Below are 8,219 nucleotides of genomic sequence, written 5' to 3'. Positions count from 1 at the left end.
AGAAATCACAGCCAGCATACATGAGGGTGTCAACTAGAGGTTCAATTTGGGCCGGTTTAGACCTCATCACTTAACACAATTTCTCTGATCGGATAGTTCTCTGATTTGTTAAAACGGTTTAATTTTGGCCACATAAATGTTTCTCTGCAAAACAGATATATATCCGATCTTCAATTCCTGTGCTATATGCAAATTTAATACATCTATGACAACTAAATACACAATAGTGGCACAGCAGTAAAGCTTTGTACATGTCTCTATGTTCCATAAGCACCATTTCCAGGCGCTTGAAACAGGAAGAGGGGCTGAGGTTAAATTTGGGGAGTGCACAAGAAAATGTAGCCTCTATAAAACCCACACTGGGTCCCCAAATACTTCCATGATGGATTTATAGACTACAGAAGGAGAGGGGAACAAACTTTATTTTAGATGTTTAGATGTGACCTTTTTTAAGACTGACTACAACTTAAGACAGAAAAAGGGAAGAAATCACTCCACTACAGGAAGCCACAGGGTACAATGTCAGGAAAGACATAAACACAATAGACTTCAAGGACAGGAGAAAGAAAAAGACAGGACAGAGCGAGGGAATGAGAGATAGGGTTCAGCGTTAGGCCTTAACTTAAGGTCATTTATTCATGGGAGGAAGTTATTAAGAGCACTTCACTTTGAGAACCATGAGCCTGAGCCATAGGTTGACAAACACACACAGAGAGAGATGAGAGACATGAGGTTCTTCAACTAGGCAAAGGAACACAATAGAAACTCAATACCATTTAGAAAACCTGATCAAATAGCATTGGTTCTGTCGTCATGTAACGAGGGTTAATATTACATCTGAATTCCTCAAAACTGAGATCTGTCTGGGGTCGGAGGGTGGTTCGGTTCTCATGGGTTTCGGCAGAAATATGGAGTTTGTTTGTGAACAGGAATGTGAGTCGACGGGGGGCAGACGGTCTCGTTAGGTCAGTGCACTGAAGTAGTTTGTTATTTATGTGTGGGATTCCTACTTTTCAGCACTCACCATGTTTTGACCTGGAGACCCTCTCTGAACACACTCAATTCTGGAGCTGGTCAGAGTACAAGTCTAAGCTTCAGACACCAACATGTGGCCTTTAGTCAGGGTGGAGATCTTTGACAAGAAGGAAAACAAGGCTTTTAGAGAATTTATGTACCTAAGTAAAATCAAAACATTGACAAGGGGCATTTAGACATTTAATAAATAGTACAGGTCTGTGTATCCCTGGGTGTCCACTAGTGGTCTCACTTCCCTATATAGTCACCCCACTGCAGGTACTACATTTCCCACAAGCCTTTGTCTGATTTATCACTGTTAATTGCACACCTGTTAATTGCACTCAGCTGTTACCATTTTCATCGTTTTCACCTGTCCATATATACCCTTTTTGTTTCTATCAGTTTCATGGAGTACTTGGTTTATGTCACCCTGCTTTTTCGTGTTCCCTAGTGTTTTTCGTGTTTCTTGTTTTGGACTGCCTTTCTGATATTGACCTCCAGCGCCACTGCACAGGATGGCCGCCAACACAGAGCCATTGCATAAGATGACCGCCAGCCCAACACCTATGCACAAGATGACCGCCAGCCCAACACCTATGCACAAGATGGCCGCCAGCCCGGCACCACTGCACAAGGTGGCCGCCAGCCCAGCGCCACTGCACAAGGTGGCCACCAGCCCAGAGCCACTGCCCAAGATGGCCGTCGGTCCAGCGCTACTACACCAGATGGCCGCCAGCACAGCGCCACTGCACAAGATGGCAGCCATAGTAGACTTTCCAGAATCGAGTCAGATCCCTGACGACCTTCCAGAGTTGCATCAGGTTCCCATTGACGCTCCAGAGTCGAGTCAGGTCCCCGCTGATCAGGTGCTCTAGAACAAGGTCAAGTCACTGTTGATCTCTGTGAACAGGATCAAGTCACGGTTAGTCTTTATGAGCCCTGTCAAATCATGACCGTTCTTCCAGAGCCTGATCACGTCTCAGCTGAACATCCAGAGCCTCATCACATCCTGTCTGTTGTACCCAGTAATGCTCTCTCAGCCGGTTTTATTGCTGTCAAGAAGAATATTACGGCTGTGGAACCTCCAGAGGTGGCGGCAACTGCTGCAGAACCTTCGGAGGCCATCTACCCTCTCATCACTGCTATGGAGGCCACCTATGAACTCACCGCCTGCCCTGTCATGGCCATGGAGGCCATCTATCATCTCATCATGACCACGGAGGCCACCCTTAACCTGTCAATGTTCTCTGTTTCAGTCTTATCTGACCAGACTTGCTCTCCTGTGCCATCGACCCCACTGTTGTGGTCCTCTGTGCCATCCTGGTGGGCTTCTGTCTCATCTGCTCGGCTGTGGTGGTCCTCTGCTCCGCCCTGGTGGGCTTCTGTCTCATCGGCACCTGCTTTACCCTGGATTCCTGCTCTGTCTGCACTGCCCTGTGCCCTTGAACTTTACAATCCGCCATGGGCTCTTTGTTTTGTTGGGTTTTTTCCCACTTCCTGTCCCTGTTCTCCTCTATGGACCTGGCCCTCCGTCCCTCCCCCTGATCCTCCACCAAGTCAAGTCAAGTCAAGTCACCTTTATTTATATAGCGCTTAACAAAATACATTGCGTCAAAGCAACTGAACAACATTCATTAGGAAAACAGTGTGTCAATAATGCAAAATGATAGTTAAAGGCAGTTCATCATTGAATTCAGTGATGTCATCTCTGTTCAGTTAAATAGTGTCTGTGCATTTATTTGCAATCAAGTCAACGATATCGCTGTAGATGAAGGTACCCCAACTAAGCAAGCCAGAGGCAACAGCGGCAAGGAACCGAAACTCCATCGGTGACAGAATGGAGAAAAAAAACCTTGGGAGAAACCAGGCTCGGTTGGGGGGCCAGTTCTCCTCTGACCAGACGAAACCAGTAGTTCAATTCCAGGCTGCAGCAAAGTCAGATTGTGCAGAAGAATCATCTGTTTCCTGTGGTCTTGTCCTGGTGGTCCTCTGAGACAAGGTCTTTACAGGGGATCTGTATCTGGGGCTCTAGTTGTCCTGGTCTCCGCTGTCTTTCAGGGCAGTAGAGGTCCTTTGTAGGTGCTGATCCAACATCTGGTCTGGATACATACTGGATCCGGGTGACTGCAGTGACCCTCTGATCTGGATAAAGACTGGATCTGGTGGCTACGGTGACCTCAGAATAAGAGAGAAACAGACAAATATTAGCGTAGATGCCATTCTTCTAATGATGTAGCAAGTACATAGGGTGTTATGTAAAGTGTTCCCGGTTCCGGTTTACCTAATTAATGCAGCCTAAAAATCCTTTAACGGATTTGGATATTAAAAGCATATTAGTATGTTATGTGTAAGCCAGGTTAAAGAGATGGGTCTTTAATCTAGATTTAAACTGCAAGAGTGTGTCTGCCTCCCGAACAATGTTAGGTAGGTTGTTCCAGAGTTTAGGCGCCATATAGGAAAAGGATCTGCCGCCCGCAGTTGATTTTGATATTATTGGTATTATCAAATTGCCTGAGTTTTGAGAACGTAGCGGACGTAGAGGATTATAATGTAAAAGGAGCTCATTCAAATACTGAGGTGCTAAACCATTCAGGGCTTTATAAGTAATAAGCAATATTTTAAAATCTATATGATGTTTGATAGGGAGCCAGTGCCGTGTTGACAGGGCTAATATGGTCATACTTCCTGGTTCTAGTAAGAACTCTTGCTGCTGCATTTTGGACTAGCTGTAATTTGTTTACTAAGCGTGCAGAACACCCACCCAATAAAGCATTACAATAATCTAACCTTGAGGTCATAAATGCATGGATTAACATTTCTGCATTTGACACTGAGAGCATAGGCCGTAATTTAGATATATTTTTGAGATGGAAAAATGCAGTTTTACAAATGCTAGAAACGTGGCTTTCTAAGGAAAGATTGTGATCAAATAGCACACCTAGGTTTCTAACTGATGACGAACAATTGACAGAGGAACCATCAAGTCTTAGACAGTGTTCTAGGATATTACAAGCAGAGTTTTTAGGTCCTATAATTAACACCTCTGTTTTTTCAGAATTTAGCAGTAAGAAATTACTTGTCAACCAGTTGGAAGTGATGGAAATCTAGAGTATGATTTCGACAATGAGTAGGTCCTGAAACGTGTTGTCTAACCCCAATAGAGTTCAGAATGTCTATAAATGCTGATCCCAATGCATCTTTTTCATTATCAACATGGATATTAAAATCACCAACTATTAAAACTTTATCTGCAGCCAGTACTAACTCGGATGTAAAATCACCAAACTCTTTAATAAAGTCTGTATGGTGCCCTGGTGGCCTATATACAGTAGCCAGTACAAACATAACAGGGGATTTATCATTAACATTTGTTTCTCTGGATAATGTTATATGAAGCACCATTACTTCAAACGAGTTATACTTGAAGCCTGCCCTCTGAGAAATCCTGAAAACGTTGTCATAAATTGAAGCAACACCTCTCCCTTTGCCTTTTAGACGCGGCTCATGTTTATAACAGTTATCTTTTGGGGTGGACTCATTTAAAATAATGTAATCATCAGGTTTTAGCCAGGTGTCTGTCAAACAGAGCACATCCATATTATGATCAGTGATCATATTGTTTACAAAAAGTGTTTTCGTAGAAAGGGATCTGATATTCAATAAGCCAAGCTTTATCATTTGTTTATCCATATTGCATCTGTTTTTTATTTGTTGAACCTCAATTAAATTGTTCATCTTAACTTGGTTTGGACGTTTTTTGTATTTTCTAGTTCGGGGAACAGACACATGAATCTCTATAGTCTCTATAGTGTGATATCTAGGTGAAAGAGTCTCTATGTCCTGAAAATTAGCTGACCTCTGTGACGTGAGGCAGCTAGCAGATGGTCGGTTTAGCCAGTCTGTCTGCTTCCTGACCTGGGCCCCAGTTAGTCAAGTATAAACACTAAGACTATTTGCCATATTTCTAGAGATAAGAGTGGCGCCACCCCCAGGAGGGATGAAGACCATCTATTTTCAACAGGTCAAGTCTGCCCCAAAAGCTTGTCCAATTGTCTATGAAACCTATGTTATTCTATGGGCACCACTTAGACATCCAGCCATTGAGTGATGACAATCTGCTATGCATCTCGTCACCACGGTAAGCAGGGAGGGGACCAGAGCATATTACAGTATCTGACATCGTGCTTGCAAGTTCACACACCTCTTTAATGTTATTTTTAGTGACCTCCAACATCATTAGCGCCGGCACTTCTAAATTTGCCAAGATGTCAGGCGCTCTGGCTTCTGGTAAACAATTGACTATGGTGGCTGGTGTCTCTATATTCACGTTCCGTACAATAGAATCACCAATAACTAGAGCACTTTCATCAGATTTCTCAGTGGGTGCATCACTGAGTGGGGAGAACCTGTTTAATGTTTTGTTTGGAACAGAAGAGCAGTGTTTTGACCCACGACTACGCTGCCTCACTGTCACCCAGTTGCCCTGCTGCAGGGGCTCTGTTGACGGAACCGAACAATGTACAGGAATCCCTGAGCTAGACGCATCCAAAGCCGTGTCTAGAGCCCTAACATTCTTACTGTCCTCAATTAAAGTTTGGATGCGTGTCTCTAATTCTGAAATCTTCTATGTCAGCCTAACTATTTCCCTGCATTTATCACATGTGAATCCCTCATCTGCGACAGAGATAGATAAACTGTACATGTGGCAAGAGTTGCAAATAACAATAGCAGGAGAAGCCATTACTCACCGTGCTTGATGAAATATTCTTACTGCGGTTGTTTGATGAACTTGTGAAAAACTGGAGCGAGAGAGAGGAGAGGAGAAAAGAAAACATCGATAGGTTCGAATGAAAACGCTAATGACAAGCTCACGAGTGCTAACGCTTTGCAGGTGTACTGCACTCATGAATATAAAATAAAAGTGAACGATCAAAATTAATCTGATAAGATTGATCGATAATATCAGAAATATGGTGTGAATTAAGTTATATTTTATCACTTTAAAAAACAGAGAGTGATAGTAAGATGGTCTCCTGGTCTCTTGGTTCTTTGATTTGTTTTTGTGTTCTGAGGAGCATCTGGTAGCTGCTCCTTAGAGGGGAGGTAATGTCACAGTGTCTAGTCTGTGTATCCCTGGAAGTCCACTAGTGGTCTCACTTCCCCATATAGTCACCCCACTGCAGTTACTACATTTCCCACAAGCCTTTGTCCGATTCATCACTGTTAATTGCACACCTGTTGCAATTAAGATGGGACGTCTGGGAACCAGAACTAATTATTAAAAAAAAATAAATAAATTCTCTCCCCTCTCTCGTCTCTGTCGCTCCTCCTTCCATCAACTTTTCTCTCGCCTTGTCTGTCCTACCCCCAGGTTCCCGCAGGTCACCGTGAGCGGTCCCCCCGGAAGGGTTGGGGGGGAGTAGAGCACAGTCTCGTGGGTACCCCCCGGCCTGCGAGGGGCGATGGGGGTATGTGGCGAGTGGGGCGGGGCCGCGAGAGCCTGCTCCACTCACCGGTCTCGAGTCGCACGGAGGAGATGGAAGGATACAAAAGAGGAGTGACAACAGTGATGGACGAGAGAGGACCAGGCCTGGATTTTAGTTGTGTTTGGTTTTTGTTTGTGTGCGGCAGTCATACGTAAGGGGCTGCCGTGCTGTTTTGTCTTTATTTTATTATTAAAGCTTATTTGATTGTCCGCCGGTCCCCGCCTCCTTCTTCCAACGAAAGAACATTGTTACAATCTTATTTTAAAGTTTTGTACTGTTTAATTACAGATACAGTACATCTCACATCCTCATACATGGCCCATGGGCTGGGTGTGACGTTACCCACAATGCCTTGGTGCATCTGCTGCAGGGTTGTGTCCATGTATTCACTCACCATAGAGCGCCATTTAGGGAAACACAGAAGGAGAAATGGAATGCAAACATTTGCTGAGCTCCTCAAACTACACCAGAGAATAGAAAACATTCATTATAGGGTGACAGTACACTCTACTGTTTAACCAGTTTTAGCTAGTCAGTAACTAGTGATGCTACTAAATTTAATGTTTAGCTGCTCAGCTGTTACATAATAGTATAGTTTTCTACTTATCTCTCTCTATATGTACTTTAGTTTTGTGATGTAATTACAGTTTAACAGAAAATCATTTAAAATGTTTATTAAATGTGAATAGATTGTTTTTCACTCACTTAATCAAGACTTAAGTGCATCTTAATATGCAATTTCATTATTATATTTTGAATATGTATTATTTATTTATTGAACATTATATTTATGATAGTGTGCTCTCATTAAGTTAATTTAAGTGTATTGTTGTATTATTCTGCAAGTACAGTTTATTTTAAATACATTTTTAAAATTTGAAATATATTCAAGAAAGAAAGAAAGAAAGAAAGAAGAAAGCTTGAATCAATAATTAAATCCTCTCCTGGAATGTTTCTTGCTGAGGTAGCATTGAAAACGTTTGTTCATTGTAGTTAACTGATTTTATACATTTTCATTTCATATTCTACAGAAGAACATGAGGATGAAAAAATATTGAAATAATAGGTGAACTATCCCTTTAAGGAAACGTTTTCATAAAGGCATTCACTTCCACCTTCAGAATCAGATCTGACCAGGTGTTTGCATGTTTTTAGTGCTTAAAAAGCGTGTCTAGTTAAATCAACAGCATTGCAGCCCTAAAACTCATAAACTTCATCTCCCACGAGCCCTCACTGACGTCTCCACAGGTGACTTCAGAATGCGCCCATAAAATGTATCTTTCCTGTAAGCTGGAGGACCGTGACCTCGGCATGACCCTGCTGCTCCCAGTGATTCATGGGAGTTCAGAAGGGATACAAGCAATTCCTCAGATTCCTCCGAGACCAGACACTGACTAAAGCACGACACTTGGGATGCAGAGATTACACACCTCAGGGAGCACCGTAACTCACAGTGTGTGTGTGTGTTTGTGTGAGGCAGAAAGAGAGGGAATACAATGGTAGTACAGTCTCACTCTACACCATAGACGCATCTCACCACTAACTCATTGCACTAATGTTCATGAGCTCTCCATGTCTGCTGTTGAAGGTTTTACAGTAAGTTCTCTGCACTCTGTAAATGACTCCCTGTTTGATCGTCCTGTGGTTGTGTTTAAAGTGAAACATATGGCTGTACTGGAGCAGATTTCTGCCCGAGTGTATCTATGCAGACTGCAT

Source organism: Carassius carassius, chromosome 37 (assembly GCF_963082965.1).
Source record: "Carassius carassius chromosome 37, fCarCar2.1, whole genome shotgun sequence".
Lineage (NCBI taxonomy): Eukaryota > Metazoa > Chordata > Actinopteri > Cypriniformes > Cyprinidae > Carassius > Carassius carassius.
The sequence above is the reverse complement of the archived record's forward strand: the minus strand, read 5'-3'. Positions refer to the sequence as shown.